General features: G+C 45.7%; 1 protein-coding gene across 3 annotated transcripts in view; it reads left to right on the top strand.

Moving 5' to 3' along the window:
• Positions 1 to 19930, top strand: part of CSK (C-terminal Src kinase) — a 507465-nt gene that overhangs the window by 206038 nt on the left and 281497 nt on the right. The window lies entirely within an intron of this gene.

The raw sequence follows: 19930 nt of genomic DNA on the forward strand, positions 1-19930 counted from the left end.
ATAATCAGAACGTGTCTATTAAATTCTGTGAAGGGTCACTTGTGCAAGAATGTGTGTGCAGCGAGGAATTTAGGGAAGGGATTCATTTGAGACAAGGTGTGGGCAAGGAAGTGTTCAGAAGTAGAAAATAGCATGCAAGAAGGTCTGTGTGTACAGCCAGTTCTGAACTATAGGTGAGTGACATGGAGAAGTCGAGCGTGAGAGAATTAAGCATTTTTTTCCATAGGCAGTTCAGCTGGTTTTTATATACCTCCTATCGTATGCAGCTAACAATTACCTTGGTCCCTTTTGCAAAGCAATTATAGATAAGTTTTTTTTGTTCTTACTTGGTTTGGTCTTATTTTTCTAAGCTCTACTTCCCCTTATAGTAGCAGCAGAGGTGTCAGTCCTGCAAAAGCTTTTAATGTGGCAGATAAATGGAAGATTTCTAAACTAAAAATTAAAGCAGCTTAGGGTGTGCAAAGGTTTCTCTGAAAAGACTGCTGCTATCTCTTCGCTTCCTGTCATAGGCTCCGCGTGCAGCATCACATGCACCAGCACTACAGCCATGGGCTAGCTACTTTTCATATTAATAAATGACAAGATTGATGTCTGAAAGCACTGACTTACAAAGGAACATCTCATCCCTGGAAATTTTGTGCCCTTGGTGACAGGCAGTCATCTGGTAGTCGTATGTCCCCGACACTGATGGGACGTAGGATTTGCGCCATAGGTTGATTTCATGTCTCCAAATAATTAGTGTTGTTGCTCCGGGATTTTTGTTTAACTGTTTAATGCATTTTGGCAGTTGTGTTGGCTGATAGCCTCAGTTGGTCCAATTGAATTAGCACACCTGAAAGCAGTGATTTGCAAAGGAACATCTCATGCCAGGAGCATTGCGTCCTTGGTGACTGACAGTCATCTGGTAATCATGTATCTCTGACACTGATGGGACCTAGGATTTGTGCCACAGGAATTAAGAATGCATTTCTTCAGAGTATGAGTGACATAGGGTAGCATAGTGGTATGGCTCGTCTGATTTCCTCCCAGGTGGACGAATATGGATGTGTTCTGGTGTGGACAGTAAGGGAAGCACAGGAATAGAGCTGGTGCTAGGGAAAGAAGGCACTCCGTTGCCCAAATGTGAATGTCGTTCCACAAACTCGAAAGACTGGGGGAGACAAGGTAGCAAGTAGGAAGGCAAACAAAGGAGCTTATAATTTGAAGTTTCAGATTGCAAATTAATTAAATAAAGCCTCTTTGATAATTTTCCCTTCAGATTTTCCAGATTAACAGCACAGCTCCCATTGTCTCCTCCCCTACGATTTATCAGAGGTGGTACACAACACTAAGATCCTTACTTATAAAGGTGTTTTGTTACATTTCATGTAACAAAATACCTATTTGTAGATTATGAAATGCAGAGTTTCCCTTGTGGATCCCTTCTTAGGGATTGATCGCGGCATGCGATCCCCATGCAGGAATCCGCTCCATTAGACCACCAGGGATGGTAATTGTAAGGGGAAGTGACCACCCATGGCATTGGCCTGTGCTCATCCCACACGCCTGGCCAAAGCGGCCTCTTTGACCACCCTTAAGGGCAGAAGGGGGTGTTTACCCCTAATCAGCCCCTCCTGGGGGGGCTGGATGTTACTAAACACACTAAGTCTCAGCCTCTTTTCCAGTTTGCAGAACTGTGCAGATTTGCTAGGTTTCCCTGTGAGTTAGCTGAGCTAGGGCATTAATCCACAAATTACTAAATTGCAAAAAACAAAAGGGAAAAAAAATAAAACACATTGGTTTTGAGTTGAGAAATTTGATGTGTCCATGCTGCTTTTCAGCCCTTTCTTATTGCGTGCACCACACCCACCCACACAAGTGAGCTACCATTTTTAGCAGGAGATGTGTGGGAACGGTAGGTGGTAGGAAGTTGCTGGCACCCTGCAGATTCTTAAACTTTCCCTCACAGATAAGTAAGAAAAGGTGTGTTTTTAGCCAAGGTTTGCAGTTTACAAGGGCTTCTGGGTAAGTAAAAGAGAATGCTGTGTGATCCGTAACGTAACACCACCCTGGACTCCCTCGGGTGTCTAGTTTTCAGAAACACTAAAGTATTCTGATAATTACTCCGGGCGCATTCCAGTGCAGTGTTATTTTGCAGACATGCCACTCAGTTTGGACCCAGCCATATTTCAGTCTTCTTTACCCTGCACCAGTGAGAACTGTCCAACACGAACTGCCAGGTCAGGTCCTCCCTGAACCAGAACACACATCACTTACGGACCAGTTGTGCCCTAATGAGGGCTCATCAGTGACAGTTTTCATAGGACCCACGCCCGGGCGTTCCTGTCTCACTTGGGACGACACACTAAAGTATACAAAAAAATTCTGAATGGAATGCTTGAATAATTCTCAGCCACTGGTAATTTCTCTTGGCTGCATCCCAATGCACTGTTATTTTTCCCACCATTGTAACTCCTGTTTTGTACCTAGCCGTATGCAAATCATTTTTGACCCTGGTCCAACTGCTTGAAGTGCCACGCCAGGACTTCTCTGAATCAGAACACAAGTAGTTTAGGACTGGTTTCGCTCTACTTAGGATTCATCAGCCAGGTATAGCTTGGTTTCAATGACTTAGTCTGCATGGGTTATGTTTTGACATATCTGTCCCACTTAGGGCAACACATAAAATTATACGAAAAAGTGATGGATGGAATGCTTTTCAGAGATGCCTGCCTTTGATAGGTTTCTATGGGTAACTACCGAGCCAGAGACAAAATACCTCAGATACCGTATTGCTAAATCAGGTCATTGTTTTAAATGAAATGTTGACGTTGTTACTGTGAGTTTTGGGCCCTTTTGTGTTGCAGGCACCTAAGTTGGGTCAGGTGCAGCTGAAAGAATGAGGTTTCCAGCTGTTTCTTAGAAGACAGGAGAACTGGCTGGGTTATTAGTGAAGGACTAAGGGAATTCCAGAGGCACACTGGTGTACCAGTCCATGTACCCATTCTGGAGAAACACAGGAAAGGTTTCTGGTTTATTAATAGAAAGCAGCACTACCAGTACAGAATACTGCTTTTCGATTTCAGTGCTGCCCCTTGGCTTTTTATCAGTATTTTTTCCCCTGGTTTCATTTTTGTCTGCTACACCACAAGGTGCACAACAATCCATACCTACATGACTGCTTCATAAGATCTGTATCTTAAGAGCTTGCAGAATTTTGTTTTCTATGCTATTTGAGATGCTGTGCTAATTTGGGTTGTCAGGGAATTGCCTCACATCTTCCTTGATTTCACAAGGATTACATTTGTAGAGATGATCAGTAATCCATCTTAGCAATAGACTTTCCTCCTCCAAAGAAGGTAAGAGTGATTGTACATGCACTGGATCACTCACTGAAAGAACAAAAAAATGTGACAGTGCTTGTTAGAAATTGGGTCTCTAGTTGGCAGAGGTATGTACCCTGTCCAAATAGGGATCACAATCCTAGTCAAGGTAAGTAAGTTACACAACCTAAATTAACAAGCACAGTAGTGTTTACTTCAGCAGAGTTCTTTTTTGGTCCAGCAGTGTACTGATTTGAAGGGCGGGGGGCAGAGACTCAGTACTTGTACTAGAAAGGGCCTTTGATGTGGGGTGGGGAATGACTTCAAAAGGTTTCTGTGACGTGCACAAGTCCCCCTTTCTGCTCAGCCCATACTCCAGACTTTTCAGTGGGACGTAATCAGCCCTTTTATGTGGACTCTGGTCACTGCCCTTTGAAGTAGAAGTATGAGCCCGTCCCATCCTCCTCTCCAGGAAGACACATCAGAACGCATATGCAGTTGTGTCCTGGGTGTTTGGAGGGAAGGCACAAGTGTAGCTGTCACCCAGCCCATGTCAGAGGTGTATTGGAGTCAGACTGTAGGCACACAGGGCAGTGAGAGCAGAGAAATGCCCACCAGTTGCATTTCTAAAATGGTAATAATAGGATTTTGCCAGAAAAAGGATTCATCATGACCATTCCAATGATACTAAACATGATGTAGCTACTCCTCTCAGATCAGGGATTAGTTTAAAAGTATTTTAAGGAAGTCCTAATGCTGGCATATGACAGTAGCAGTCCTCGCAGTAATGAAAAACGACTTTGGGAGGTTTTTTTATTACCAGGACATGAAAAACTTACAAGTACATGTCCTGCTTTTCCCTTCTTTTCGCTTACATGGCATCTAGCCCTATGGCCTACTTTAGAGGTGACTTTTATGTAAGAAAAGGGAAGTCTGCGGCTTGGCAAGAGCTTTTAAATCCTGGGTCTGCGTGGCAGTGAGACTGTAGACACAGGCTCTGCAGTGGCAGGTCTGAGACATGTTTACAGGGCTAGTTGAATGGGTCAGTCAATTAGTGCTGCTGGCCTACCATTAGCATTTAATTTACAGGCCCTGAGTATGTGATACACCACTTTACAAGGGACTTATATGTAAATTACATATGCCAATTATGGATACACCATTGGTACCATGTTTGGGGGAGAAGCACATGCACATTAGGATGGTTAGCAGTGGTAAAATGCTCAGAGTCCTAAGCCAACAAAAAGATACAGCAGCAAAACAGGAGGTAAAAGGCAAAACGTTTGGGGTACGACAATCGTAAGGATACCAGGTCTAACAGTGCAGATTCCCAAGACATTCTGGGTCCCAGAATTTGTTAGGCGCACATTTTCTTAGTGAAATATCCCTTTCTGATTCTACTTGTAGCTTCATTCATTCTGCGCCCCTAAGAGTGGATCTGGAGCTCTGCTATCAAACTTTGGTTCTGATGGATACAACTACCTGTGGATTCCTCACATATTGAATACCCCCATTGCGCCAGCATTCAACGGAAATCTTCCTAGCTTCTGCACGTCGACGAGGACGTCACAATTGCCCACGTGACGCCGTCTGACATCATACAGGTAATAAGAGGTTCTCGCCGACGTCAGTTCCCTTTTTTCCATGCCATTCGAAATGGTTATCTTCGAGGGAGCTACTGTTGCTGCTCGACGTAGTTAGTGTTTTTTGGCTATTTTTTGCTTTGAGGCATTACAATGTCGCAAAGAAAGTCAGGATTCAAGCCCTGCCGAGAGTGCCGAGGCAAAATGTCGGTTACGGACCCACATTCTGACTGTTTGTGGTGTCTAAGTTCCGACCACAACGTTGACAAGTGCGATTCTTGTCAACGAATGAATCCAAAGGCCTTGAAAGAACGTGAGGCCAAACTTTTTCTCGCAAAGTCAAAGAAGAAGGAGAAAAGACATCACCGAAAGTCGTCATCACCGAAGTCGCATCGGCATCATCGGGACTCCTGGCGTCGTCGAGAATCTCGCCGCCGGTCGAATAAGGAGAGGTCTCGATCGAGGTCACTATCGACTCGATGTCAAAAGACTTGGGAAGTTAGTCCCACCGTCTCTCCCCAGCTGCCGACGCCGTTACCATCTCCGACTTCACCAATGTCACTGGTTAATCCTCCTTCGGTGTGCGAGGTTCCACAGCCTCAGGTATTTTCTACGTCCATGCAGACGTCTGGACTGGCTTTGATGTCGCCTTCGAACCAGGCACCTCAGTACCAGGCTTTCCCGGCCCCTGGAGCCAATAGTACTGCATTCTTGAATGCGATGTTCTCCATGTTCCAACAGATGGCTCCAGGTGGTGGACCGGCTGGTCCGTCAGGTCCTTTGGCCTTCAACATGGGTGCTCCGGCTCCACTTCGACTGGCACCCTTTATGCCCTTTCTTCCCTTGGGAAACGTGGGCTCGACGCCGGTATCGGCGCCTGTGGCTTCGGCTCCTGTGGCGTCGGTGTCTCAGCCAGTGACACCGATTAGACCTCCACCGACTCCGGAACAGTCTTCAGTCCGTCCTGCTCCACGTTCGGCACCAAAGAAATCCATGGCGCCATTAGATCCGGCGTCTGACTGATCCGAGGATCGGCGTCAAGCTTCGACATCTGCTGACGCCATGTCGACGCCGAGGATAGAGGAGAGACTGCATTCGAGGAGGCTTGCTCTTCGCCTCCTTGAAGAGCAAGAATACCGGAGACAGGCATTGGAGGAAGGGGAGATTGAGGGCTCTCGTGAAGGTCTCCATGGCTTGGACACGGCTAGTGATCTGGACACCTCCTGAATGGGGCTTGTCATCACCTGGGGAGTACACAGAGGAGGCAGTGACTTTTCATTCAGTTATTAGAAAGGCGGCTGACTTTTTGGACCTCCCTTTGCCGGTGTCTGAGACCAAGCCAAACATCTTGACAGAAGTGTTGCACCCTGCCTCAACAACTGCAGAGCCACTTTTGCCTTTTAGTGCGGCTCTACTGGACCCCATTATGGAAGTCTGGAAGAAGCCGGTGTCCTCTCCGGCGGTGAATAGATCTGTGGCTCGGAGATATCGGGTTACACCGGCTGACCCAGGCTTTCTTTCCAGGCATCCAACTCCTGAAAGCCTAGTGGTTCAGGCTTCTTGCTCAGCTCGATCTGCTCCTGGATCCTTTCCAGCTGTACCCTCAGATAGAGACTCTAAAAAGATGGACATGTCATCAAAGAGGGTTTTCTCATCATGTAGCATGGCTTTGAAATCCACCAATGCTACGTGCATCTTAGGGAGATGCATTTACGCCCTGATGGACGAGATTAAGTCGACGCACACTGAGGTTCCTCAAGAATTATTGAGCCTGGTTTCTGATGCTCAAGCAGCGGCAACCCAGGTTATTCAATCTGGGTTGGATACATCTGACTCTGTTGCTAGAGCTATGGGTACTGCTGTGGCTACGAGGAGGCAGGCCTGGCTTCGTAGCTCTGGTTTTTCCTCTGATGTACAATCGACCCTCTTGGACCTTCCTTTTGATGGTGACAAGCTTTTCGGCGCCAAGGCTGATTCGGCTTTAGAAAGGTTCAAGGAGAGTAGAGCCACTGCCAAGCCGTTGGGCTTGCAAGCCTCTTCTTCTGCTTCCTCCAGATTTTTTAGGAGGTTTCAAGGATTTGGTTGTGGTTCCTCCTCCTTTCAACGAAAATTCCAGCAACCCACCTCTGCCCTCTCCTATAGATCTTTCAGAGAGAGGGGAAGGGTCCGCACCAGGGGAGCCACTCAGCAGCGCTCTGCCTCTTCCTCTTCCTCTGGAGGGGTGCAGCATGGGAAGCAGCCTTAGGCTTCCGCCAATTCCTTCTGACGCCACTCCTGTAGGGGGGAGGTTACTGAATTTTCTCCACAAGTGGGAGGTCATAACATCGGACTCCTGGGTTACCAGCATTGTGGGGAAAGGCTATGCACTACCCTTTTGGGAGTTTCCGCCCCCCCATCCAGCCCCGTCCCTCCTACTGTTAGAAGAACACCTCTTGTTACTAGAACAGGAGGTTCAAGTTCTCCTTTCAAAGGGTGTGGTGGAGTTGGTTCCTGAGCAGGAAAGGGGTCAGGGTTGTTACTCGAGATACTTCCTGATCCCCAAGAAGGATGGTCGATTGAGGCCAATCCTGGACCTGAGGATCTTGAATTGGTTCCTCAAACAGGAGAAGTTCAAGATGCTGACCCTAGCTAAGGTGCTTTTGGCGCTGAACGATGGAGATTGGATGGTGTCTGTCGACTTGCAGGATGCTTACTTTCATATCCCTATACTCAAGTCGCACAGGAGGTATCTCCGGTTTGGGGTGGGGTCGCAGCACTATTTACGGTCCTCCCATTTGCTCTTACTTCAGCACCCCGAGTCTTCACAAAGGTGATGTCGGTGGTTGCGGCGGAGCTCATAAGGAAGGGGATAGCAGTTTTTCCTTATCTGGACGACTGGTTGATCAAAGCCAAGTCTCCGGAGCTCGTGCTGCATCACCTTCAGTCGACAACCCTGTTGTTGTTCGACCTGGGTTTTTCAGTGAATGTATCCAAATCTCACCTAGAGCCCTCTCAGCGCCTCCTGTTCATAGGGGCAGTACTGGATACAACATTGAGTCGCGCATTTCCTCCGCCTCAGCGGATTCAAGACATTCAGGCGTTGGTTCCAATGTTTCAAAGTGGAGCGGTCATTCCGGTCCTCAAGGTCCTACGTCTGCTCGGTCTGTTTGCCTCGTGCATTCTGTTGGTCACTCATGCTCGCTGACACATGAGGGCTCTTCAGTGGTGCCTCCGGAAGTAGTGGTCTGGGCACAAGTGGATCTCGAAGGATCAGTAAGGATCTCTGGGGACGCTGCAGCGGATTTGAAATGGTGGATTGCGGACGGCAATCTTTCCCAAGGAAGGCCGTTCTCGCAACCTCCGCCGGTGACCACGGTAATAAAAGATGCTTCCACTCTAGGGTGGGGAGCTCATCTGGGGGACCTGGAGATCAAAGGTCTTTGGTCTCCAGTGGAACAGATGTTTCATATAAATCTGTTGGAGTTGCGGGCGATACGTCTTGCACTCAAGGCCTTCCTCCCTTCCCTTCGCGGTCAGTCGGTTCAGGTCCTGACGGACAATACTACCGCGATGTGGTATATCAACAAGCAGGGAGGAGTAGGGTCGTACCTTCTCTGCAGAGAAGCTCTACGGCTTTGGTCCTGGGCAAAGGACCATCAGATTTGTTTGGTAGCAAATCATCTGGCCGGAGTCTTGAACGTGCGTGCTGATTCTCTGTCGCCATTTCTCGACCGATCACGAGTGGCGTCTCCACCCGGATCAAGTCCGTCTAATCTTCCAGATGTGGGGGTTTCCTCGGATACATCTGTTTGCTACCAGGGAGAATTTGCACTGCCCGTTATTCCGCAGCCTCCAGTATCCGGTACAAGGAACGTTGGGGGGCGCGTTTCAGACGACCTGGTGCGACCAGTTGCTTTACGCGTTTCCCCCCCATACCCTTAATTCCTCGAGTTCTGAGGAAAATTTGTCAAGACCGGGCCCAAGTCATCTTAATAGCTCTGGATTGGCCAAGGAGGGTGTGGTACTCGGACCTTCTCCAACTCTCACTGTGCCCTCCGCTCCGTCTCCCTCTCAGGGCAGACCTCCTCTCGCAATCTCAGGGGCAGGTTTTACACCCCCACCTCCAGAGCCTGCACCTTCATGCCTGGAGATTGAACGGGGCAACCTGAGTTCCTTTTCTCTCCCGCCTGATGTAGTGGATGTTATCTTATCGGACAGGAGACACTCCACTAAATCTATCTATGCTAATAGGTGGGCTAAATTTGTGATTTGGTGTGAAGAGAGGCAAATTGATCCCTTGCGTGCTCACTTATCAGATATTTTGTCTTTTGCATTGTCTCTGGCACAGAGGGGTTGTGCAGTGGCTACGGTTAAAGGATACTTATCTGCCCTGTCAGCCTTTTTATGTCTTCCAGACCAACCTTCTCTATTCAAATCTCCAATAGTTCTTAGATTTTTAAAAGGCCTTATTAACAAATTTCCTCCCACTCCTTTCATTATGCCTCAGTGGGATTTAAACCTGGTTCTGACTTTTCTTATGGGTTCCCCGTTTGAGCCAATGCTTTCTTGCCCCTTAAGGTTATTAGTCCTAAAGACTGTTTTCCTGGTAGCAATTACTTCCGCAAGAAGAGTGAGTGAGCTGCAGGCTCTATCTGTAAAACCCCCTTACACATCTTTTTATGGGGATAAGGTGGTGTTGAGGACCAAGGCTGCTTTCCTACCGAAGGTTGTTTCACCCTTTCATATGGCCCAAACGATTACTCTTTCCACGTTTTATCCTCCGCCTCATCCTTCAAAAGAAGAAGAGAGACTACACCGCTTAGACCCAAGGAGAGCGCTAAGCTTTTATGTGGACAGAACGAAGGATTTCAGGCTGGAGGATCAGCTCTTCATCGGGTACGTGGGAAAGAGGAGAGGAAAGGCAGTCCACAAGAGAACACTCTACAGGTGGGTCATTCTTTGCATTAAAATGTGTTACTCTTTAGCAAAGAACGAACCCCCTGATGTTATAAGAGCTCATTCCACCAGAGCTAAGTCGGCCGCTTTGGCCTTGGCTAGGGGTGTTCCTGTGGTCGATATCTGCAAGGCCGCAACTTGGTCATCCCTCCACACTTTTGCGAAGCATTACTGCTTGGACTCTGAGGTTAGGAGGGATGGCCATTTTGCACGGTCAGTGCTGCAGGATTTCTTGGTTTGACCATTCAGGCACTCGCCACCGAGTGCAGTACTGCTTTGGGACTCTATTCAATATGTGAGGAATCCACAGGTAGTTGTATCCATCAGAAGAACGAGTTACTTACCTTCGGTAACAACTTTTCTGGTGGATACATTAGCTACCTGTGGATTCCTCACGGTCCCACCCGCCTCCCCGTTGCCTGTCTGGTCAAACCAAGTTGTTCTTGGGGGGTGCTCCTCTTGGTTTTGAGGACTTGTACATATACTGTTTGTGTGTGTGTGTGTGTGTGTGTGTGTGTGTGTGTGTGTACATATATATATATATATATATATATATATATATATATATATATATATATATATATATATATATATATATTTGTGTACTTATTTTATTTTTTTTTTTTAAATAAGTTCTTGAAGTGATGTATTTATCTTGAATGTCATTAAATATTGCTATTTGATTATTTATCTCAATGGCCTATTATTCTCAGGCACGTAAAAAATGTTGGTACTGACGTCGGCACGTCGGTGAGGACCTCTTATTGCCTGTATGACGTCAGACGGCGTCGCGTGGGCAATTGTGATATCCTCGTCGACGTGCAGAAGCTAGGAAGAAGATTTCCGTCGAATGCTGGCGCCATGGGGGTATTCAATATGTGAGGAATCCACAGGTAGCTAATGTATCCACCAGAAAAGTCGTTACCGAAGGTAAGTAACTCGTTCTTCTGTGACTTACCTCTCCCTAAATGTTTTTATTTGCTACAGAAACATTCCCCCAACAAAGACCACTGGCTTCAAACAGTGTTTCTCCAAGAGGAATAAGATGTCTGTTATGGACCTGCACAATGTGTGCCTCACTGATGAACCCAAAGACCATCGGGGAGTGAGAGGTGAAGCTGTATGCTGCAGAGCACAAGAAACTAGGCCAGTTGTCCTCCAAGCCTTGGACCCTCCACATCCTTATCCAGGTTGCTGTCCTCTCACAAGTCAAGGGTGAAGTCATTCCAGATCCAGAGGGAGATATTATGCACTCTGTACTTGAAGTACCTGGTTCTTCAACAGTCATCTGTCTCCGACTCTAGTTCCCAGCTGAAGTCAGAGGCATGCATTTCCCAGGCCATTGTTGATTCTTCAAGGAGGCAAGGCTGCAGCTTTTATGGGTGATTTTGGGACCCTCTGGGAGTGCCATAGAGCTCCAAAGAGACATTGGGACCCGCAGTCAGACCTCCATTGTCCCAGTGCCAATTGACCTTGTTGGACTTCAGCTTACCTCCAGGCCACACCTCTAAATCTTTGCTGAAGACCGTGCAGCTTCAGCCTTGGCTCTGGAAGCATTGGTTTTGGATCTGACCCGGATGCCAGTTTCAGGTCCAGAGCAGAGATCCAGTAGATCCCAGCCAATGTCTTACTATGAACTTAGTAAGCCACATACCATGATGTTGGATGATTTTTCGGATGTGCCTTTGCCTCGATGCCAGTTCTGCCTATGATTTGAGAACATTTGTGGTTCATATTTTGATGCAGTTGAAGGCCTTTTGAATGCTTTATATAAAGATGAGGAGGGGAACTTGTTGTTATCTCTTGATACTGGTCTGCATTTGGAACTTCAGAATGCCAATGGCCTCTATCTCCTCTGAAACAGAATCAGATGCCTTATTAGAGGTCCTGACTGAAGAAAGCGCATCTACAGTGGTGGTGTACAAAGCTGTGGAGATGCTGGAGATGCATTTACCTACCGTGGAGATGACAGTAAATCTACATACAGAAATCTTGCAACCTTGCACTTTGACTCAGACGCTTCTGCTGTCCATCAGCAAAGCCTTGATGAAGACCTTGGTAGTAGTATGGGCAAACCATGTTCGGCCTACTAGTTAGTTGCTCCAGCGCAAGATACCATGGAATCTGCTCCTTAGGACCCAGCCTTGTTAGTACAGCACCTGACACTGGAGAGCTTGTAATTTAGCCTTCGGCCAGCAAAGTGAATCTGAATGCCTTCCCTGCTGACCTACCTGGCAGTGAATTGGAACCCTTCAAGACGTTTTGCAATGGGGTTTCTCTTCCTCCAGCTTGGCTTTATTTTTTAAACGTCTACATTTTGGAAAAGGAGACAACATTGTGAATTCAGCACTGGGTCATTTGTGTAGATCCCTAAACGTGTTTTTCAACAAAATTGTTGAAATATAAAATGTTTAGTATAAAACAGCCATTGGTGACAATATTGTCATCTGTAACTTTTGTCTCAAATACTGATTTACAAAAGCAATTCCTCTGTTACCCTTCTGGTCACAAGCATATATAGGGATTATAGGTTTTTGAAAAATATGCTAAACCCAGAGACCCCACTTATAATTGTATTCATTGTGTACAGACTATGCAACCATTCATGTGGTAATATCAAATGTATAAACAGATGAGTATGAAGTAAATCTAAGTATTTATCAAATGTGCACAAGGTACTGAGTTTAGGAATAGTAATTATTTGTACACCTATAAATGTATTATGATTAACAGAACATCTTGAAAAATGTGTTTTCTTTCAGACTGGTTTACATTTCTAAGCCACAAATGCAGAGACATTTTTATGGTAATAGCAAATGTCCAACTTTCTGTGTTCCCACGTGTCTCCTGATACAAATGATACCCCACATGTGTGGCTGGGCCTGGAGCTTGCGATACAAAAGGGCCAAAAATCAGTGTGATGACATCACCAGTTCCTGTAAAAAAAAAAAAAAAAAAAGAATGACCTGATTTGGCAATAGCAGTAGCTGTGCGATTTTGTCCCAACCTCTGCAGCCACCCACAGAAACCTACCAAACCCAAACATTTCTGAAATCTAGACAGCTGAGGGAGTACAGGGTGGTGTGATGTGCATTGATCGCACATGGTAGTTTTAGCCAGGAAACCCTTGCAAACCCCAGACTTTGGCTAAAATGACACCTTTTCCTTACATTTCAGAATCTGTGGAGCTTCAGACATTTCCTATCACCCACCGTTCCCACATATCTGCTGATAAAAATGGTAGCCCTCTTGAGTGGGTGGGCCTAGTGCCCGTTACAGGATGGTCCCCAAAACGCTACATAGATCAGATAATTTCACTGAAAACCAACAATTTTTATTTTTTTATTTTTTGCAGTGTGAGTAGCTGCTGTATTTGGGCCCAGATTTACCGACCACCCACAGAAACCTACCGGCCCCAGACCCTTGTCTTGATTCCTCTACACCTCCAAAAAAGACTACCAAAGAAAAGGCTTCTTTTGATACTCGTACATCCCCACTTTTGCCTACTTTTCCACAACATACTCCACCCACATCTCCTCCTCATTTAGGGTTCACACCACCAAGTTCACCACCTAGTGGGTCTCAGGATATAGGGAATGCATTAGATGAACAGGACCCCTGAGATGAGTTTGATCCTAATGATCCGGATCTTTACCCAGCTAGGCCTTCACCACCTGAGGTTTCCACATCATACCAACCGGTTATAGCAAGGGCAGCAGGGTATCACAATGTAAATATGTACACTGATCCAATAGAGGAAGATTTTTTTTATTTGACACCCTTGGCTCAACACATAAGGAAAGTAAATTCCTTCCAATGCTTCCAGGAATGATCGGACATACAGAAGAAATATTTAAAGAGCCTGGTAAAGCAAGTTTTGTCACTCCTACAGTTGATAAAGTACAAAGCTGCACCCACTGATCCTTTATATTAGAGCACAAATTCCTCCAGACTCTATTGTGGCATCTACTGCACGAAAAAGAGCTAATAACTATTCAACAAGAGACACACCTCCTCCTGATAAGGAAAGTAAAAAAAATTAGATGCTACGGGGAAAAGAGTGGCATCTCAAGCAGCCAATCATTGGCAAATCGCTAATGCTCAGGCTTTACTTTGCAGATACAACAGAGCTCACTGGGATGCTTTTACAAGATCTACCAGAAGAACATCGTAAAAGATGGGTAGAGATTGTAAATGAGGGACAGTAACTCCATTCGATGTGCTCTTGATGCTGCTGATACAGCAGCATGCAGTATTAATACAAGTGTCATCATAAGCTACCATGCATAGCTCAGATGTCCAGGTTTTAAACAAGAAGTACAGCAGGCAGTTTTAAGTATGCCCTTCAATAAGGAGCACTTATTTGGTCGACAAGTGGTTTCCACCCTTGAAAAGTTAAATAAGGACAAACTGCCAGAGCTATGGGAGCCTTACAAGCCAGCACACATAGGAGTAATTTTTGTTGTGCAGGGTTTAGCAGAGGATTTAGCTAATCGCTTCAAGAACAATCGACAAATCAAACTAAACCCACCTCTAAATACACCAGAGGTTACGTTAGAGGATCATATAGGGGCAACAATAATAAAGGAAGTGGCAAACCATCTACATCTAGAAATTCCTCATCTGTCACTAAACAATGACTTACCAGAAACAATACTAAAACACACCACTCCTGTAGGGGGAAGGTTACAACTTTTTATTTGTTTTACCCCTAATGGACTCAGATTACCACAGATCAATGGGTACTTCAAATTATCCAAAATGGTTATTGTCTGGAGCTCATTTCCACTCCACCAAATATACCCCCCTTGTACCCACAGAGTCTCACAAGATCATCTAGCTCTTCTCAAAGTACATTCCGTTCTTCTAAAGGGAGCTGTAGAACCAGTACCATTCCAATACCAAGGAACAGGAGTTTACTCCCTGTATTTTCTAATCCCCCAAAAAGATGGGTGTCTCAGACGAATATTAGATCTCAGTGCCTTAAACCACTACATCTTATCAGAACATTTTCATATGGTCACTCTTCAGGATGTTATTCCTCTTTTACAACTAGGAGACTTCATGACAGCCTTCGATCTAAAGGACGCTTACTTTCACATTCCCATTCATCCTGCACACCACAAATACCTAAGGTTTGTAGTAGCAGGAAAACATTACCAATTCAAAGTAGTACCATTTGGAGTCACAATTGCTCCCAGAGTATTCACAAAATGCCTCGAAGTGGTTGCAGCACATCTCAGAAGAAAACAAATTCATGTTTTGCCTTATTTAGACGATGGGCTCATCAAAGCCAGTTCATTCTCACAGTGTCAAAAAGATACTCAAACAACAATTTGTCTCCTACAATCTCTAGGATTCACCATAAACTACTTCTAATCTCATCAGCAACCTCTTCAAACGCAACCATATCTAGGAGCTATCCTCAATACACAGATAGGAATAGCCTTTCCCAACCAAAACAGAGTCCTAGCTTTTCAGACATTAATTGCAACATTAAAACAGAACCAAACATACACAGTAAGAACTGTTATGAAACCGTTAGGAATGATGGTGTCTTGTATTGCTATGGAGCCTCATGCCAGACTTCACATTGTCCTCTTCAACAGTGTCTCTCATCAGTGGTCTCAGGCACGGGGTCAACTGGCAGATCTAGTGTAGTTGGACCGTCAAACTGATCTCTCTCTACATTGGTGGAATACCACAAACCATATGAAGGGGCGGCCCATAGTAGACCCTGTGCCTCAGATTACTCTCACAACAGATGCCTCAATCACCGTTTGGAGAGCTCATCTCCTCAACCTAACAGTTCAGGGAATATGGGATGATACTCCTTGCTCTCTTTATACCAATTACCTCGAACTGCAAGTGATATTCTTGGCAATGAAAGCATTCCTTTCACAATTGCAACACAAAACAGTGTTGATACGTACAGACAACATGACTGCCATGTACAATCTTCAAAAACAGGGGGGACACAATCTCAACAACTGTCCCAACTAGCACAAACACTATGAAATGGGCGATTCGTCACCATATTCATGATGGCACAATATCTCCCTTGGACAGACAGCCACTTAGCAGACCTGCTAAGTAGGATGCATCAACAAACACACAAGTGGGAACTCCACCCACAAATCCTTCAACAGTACTTCAAAAACTGGGGAACACCTCAAATAGATCTGTTCGCAACATATCAAAGGAAAAAATGCCAAAACGTCACCTCCAGGTACCCACACCCTCAGTCCAAAGGCAATGCTTTATGGATGAGTTGGTCGGGGATATTTCCCCCTCTCCCACTCTTACCATTCCTAGTATGGAAGATAAAACAATCTTCCCTCAGCATGATCTTAGTGGCCCCTACATGGGCATGTCAACCATGGTACACACTTCTGGAACTCTCGTTTGTTCCTCATCACAGGTTTCCCAACATACCTGAACAGGGACAGATAAGACATCAAAATCACTCAACCTAGCGATATTGCTCTTTAAGTCATAAAATTTAGATATTTACATTTACCACAGGAATGTATGGATATCCTTAACCCCGTCGGTGCCTTGGACGAGGTGATCTCATCCAAGGCACCGGTTCCCGGGTGCCTTGGACGAGATCACCTCGTCCTGCACCCACACACCCCCCGTCGTGGATGGAAGGGGAATACCCCCTCCCCCACCCCGCCAAGTGACGTCAGCGTGGATTGCGCGCTCACAATCACAGAGGAAATTCATTTCCTTCCCTTTGAAGTCTCTCTCAGCGTTTCAAAAGCCGGATTGTAAAGCAATCCGGCTTTTGAAACGCCCACTAGACACCAGGGATGAAATTGGCATAAGAGAGCGACCCCTTGTGCAAGGGTTGCTCCCAAGGGGGGGCGTTTTTTTTTTTTTTAAGGCATGGACTTTCTTTTTTTCTTCGTGAATTTCACGCAAGGGGAGCGACCCCTTAGGCAAGGGTCGTTCCCCTGGGGGGCAAATTTATTTTGGGCCATTTCTGCCCGATCAGTCAGCCTATTTTAATTAGGCCGATCTGCCCCCAAGGGGGGCAGAAACCACTAGGCACCGGGGATTTTTTGTTATTGTTGTTTTACAGATGGTGAGCGACCCCTTAGACAAGGGTCGCTCCCCTGGAGGGGCAAATTGTATTTAGGCCATTTCTGCCGCCTTTTGGGGACAGATCGGCCGATTTTAGGTCAATCTGCCCCCAAAGGGGGCAGAAACCACTAGGCACCGGGTATCTTTTTTTTGCGTCAATGTCACGCAAAGGGAGCGACCCCGTAGGCAAGTGTCGCTCCGGAGGGGGGGGGGGGGAGAAGATTGGGGGGGTTGGAGGGGTGGGGGAATTTAATTTAGGCCATTTCTGCCTGGGGGCAGAAACCTCTAGGCGCCAGGGCTAATTTTTTTTTTTGTGTTTTCTTTTGTTGGTTTTTTAAGAGATGGGGAGCGACCCATTAGGCAAGGGTTGCTCCCCTGTGGGGGCAAATTGTATTTAGACCATTTCTGCCCCCCTTGGGGGCAGTTCGGCCAATTTTTGTTAGGCCAATCTGCCCCCATGGGGGCAGAAGCCACTTAGGCTCCAGGGATTGGTGTGTGTGTGTGTGTGTTTTGTTTTAGGGAGGCAACCCCATTGGGGGCAGATGGGCCTATTTTTGGAAGGCCCATCTGCCCGGGGGGGGGGGGGGCAGAAAGCCCACCAGAGGCCAGGGAAGTTTTTTGTTCCAAAAATAAGAGGGTGCGGGTATGGCCATACCCCCACCCCAAATAAATGGGGCCAAAGTTGTTCTGCCCACTAGAGGGCAGATGGGGCAATGACCCCTGATCCACACCCCGGGGGCAGAAAGTCTACTAGATACCAGGGAATTTAAAACAAAAACACAAAATATTGGGGTGGTGGCCACCAACCAGTATGGGCCTGATTACACCCCCACCTCAGCTGAAGGGGGTGACAGTCTTTTTGCTCTCCCCGCACTCTAAAACATCTTATCCCACAGCAAGCAAGAAGGCATTTGATTATTTTGGGTTTTAGTTTTACATTTGGGTCATGAGAACTTGGCTTACTCTGAAAATCGTCCCAGTTGGAATGGTGAGGGCTGCACTTTATGGTCTTTGGGACGCTGCCATGTAGAAAAATCCACAAGACCTAGACACATCTGAAAACTAAACATCTGGGTGATTCCAGACTGGTGTGTTTCACATGCACCCTGCACCATTTTTGTACCCACAATCTCCGGCAAACCTTCAACTTTGCTGGAAATCAGACATTTTCCCCATGTTTTTGTGATGGAACCTTCCGGAATCTGCTGAAATCCACAAAATTCCTACCACCCAGCATTGTTTCATCTATACCGATAAAACATTCTGCTGCACTTGTCAGGCTAAAAATGTTATTTTGCAAACTGCCCTTTTGGACCCCCATTGTTCCCCCTCAATATCAACATGTTTTTGGCTCTTCCCTTTCACAAGCACTTTGCCCACCTACACAAATGAGGTATCATTTTTACCGGGAGACTGAGGGTAACATTGGGTGGTATGAAATTTGTCCCCGTGCGGTGAGCCCACACAGAAATGTGGGGAAAATTTTATTATTTTTTTTTTTAGCTAAATTTGAGGTTTGCTGAGGATTCTGGGTAAGAAAACATTGGGGGATCCACGCAAGTCACACCTCACTGGACTCCCTCGGGTGTCTAGTTTTCAGAAATGTCTGGATTTGGTAGGTTTCCCTAGAAGGCTGCTGAGCCCAGGACCAAAAACCCAGGCACCCCCCTGCAAAAACAGGTAGTTTTGTATTTGATCATTTTAATGTGTCCACGTTGTGTTTTTAGCTATTTAAATTTGTGGCTCCTCTCTGATTCCAGAACTTTGTCACCGAAATGTGAGGAAAACGTGTTTTTTTGGGCCAAATTTTGAGGTTTGCAAAGGATTCTGGGTAACAGAACCTGGTCAGAGCCCCACAAGTCACTCCATCTTGGATTCCCCTAGGTCTTTAGTTTAAAAAAATGCACAAGTTTGGTAGGTTTCCCTAGGTGCCGGCTGAGCTAGAGGCCAAAATCTACAGGTAGGCACTTTGCAAAAAACAAATCTGTTTTCTGTCAAAAAATGGGATGTGTCCACGTTGTGTTTTGGGGCATTTCCTGTCGCGGGCGCTAGGCCTACCCACACAAGTGAGGTATCATTTTTATCGGGAGACTTGGGGGGAACATAGAATAGCAAAACAAGTGTTATTGCCCTTTGTCTCTCTCTACATTTTTTCCTTCCAAATATAAGAGAGTGTGTAAAAACGACGTCAATTTGAGAAATGCCCTGTAATTCACATGCTAGTATGGGCACCCCGGAATTCAGAGATGTGCAAATAACCACTGTTCCTCAACACCTTATCTTGTGTCCATTTTGGAAATACAAAGGTTATCTTGATAGCTATTTTTCACTCTTTATATTGCAGCAAATGAATTTCTGTATACCCGGTATTGAATGAAAACCCACTGCAGGGTGCAGCTCATTTATTGGCTCTGGGTAACTAGGGTTCTTGATGAACCTACAAGCCCTATATATCCCGCATCCAGAAGAGTCCAGCAGACATAACTGTATATTGCTTTAAAAAATCTGACATTGCAGGAAGAAGGTACAGAGTAAAACGTAGAGAAAAATTGCTGTTTTTTTCACCTCAATTTCAATAAAAAAAAAAATGCAGTTGTTTTCTGTAGGAAACCCTTGTAGGATCTACACAAATTACCCCTTGTTGAATTCCGAATTCTGCCTACTTTACAGAAATGTTTAGGCTTCTGGGATCCAGCATTGGTTTCACGCCCATTTCTGTCACTGACTGGAAGGAGGCTGAAAGCACAAAAAATCATAAAAATGGGGTATGTCCCAGTAAAATGCCATGATTGTGTTGAAAAATTGGGTTTTCTGATTCAAGTTCCTGAAAGCTGGGAAGCTGGTGATTTTAGCACCGCAAACCCTTTCTTGATGCCATTTTCAGGGGAAAAAATACAAGCCTTCTTCTGCAGCCCATTTTTCCATTTTTTTAAATTTTTTTTATTTTTTTTAAACAAACTTTTCACTGTATTTTGGCTAATTTCTTGGCCTCCTTCAGGGAAACCCACAACGTTCTGGGTA

The sequence above is a fragment of the Pleurodeles waltl genome, chromosome 3_1, assembly GCF_031143425.1.
Source record: "Pleurodeles waltl isolate 20211129_DDA chromosome 3_1, aPleWal1.hap1.20221129, whole genome shotgun sequence".
Taxonomy (NCBI): Eukaryota; Metazoa; Chordata; class Amphibia; order Caudata; family Salamandridae; genus Pleurodeles; species Pleurodeles waltl.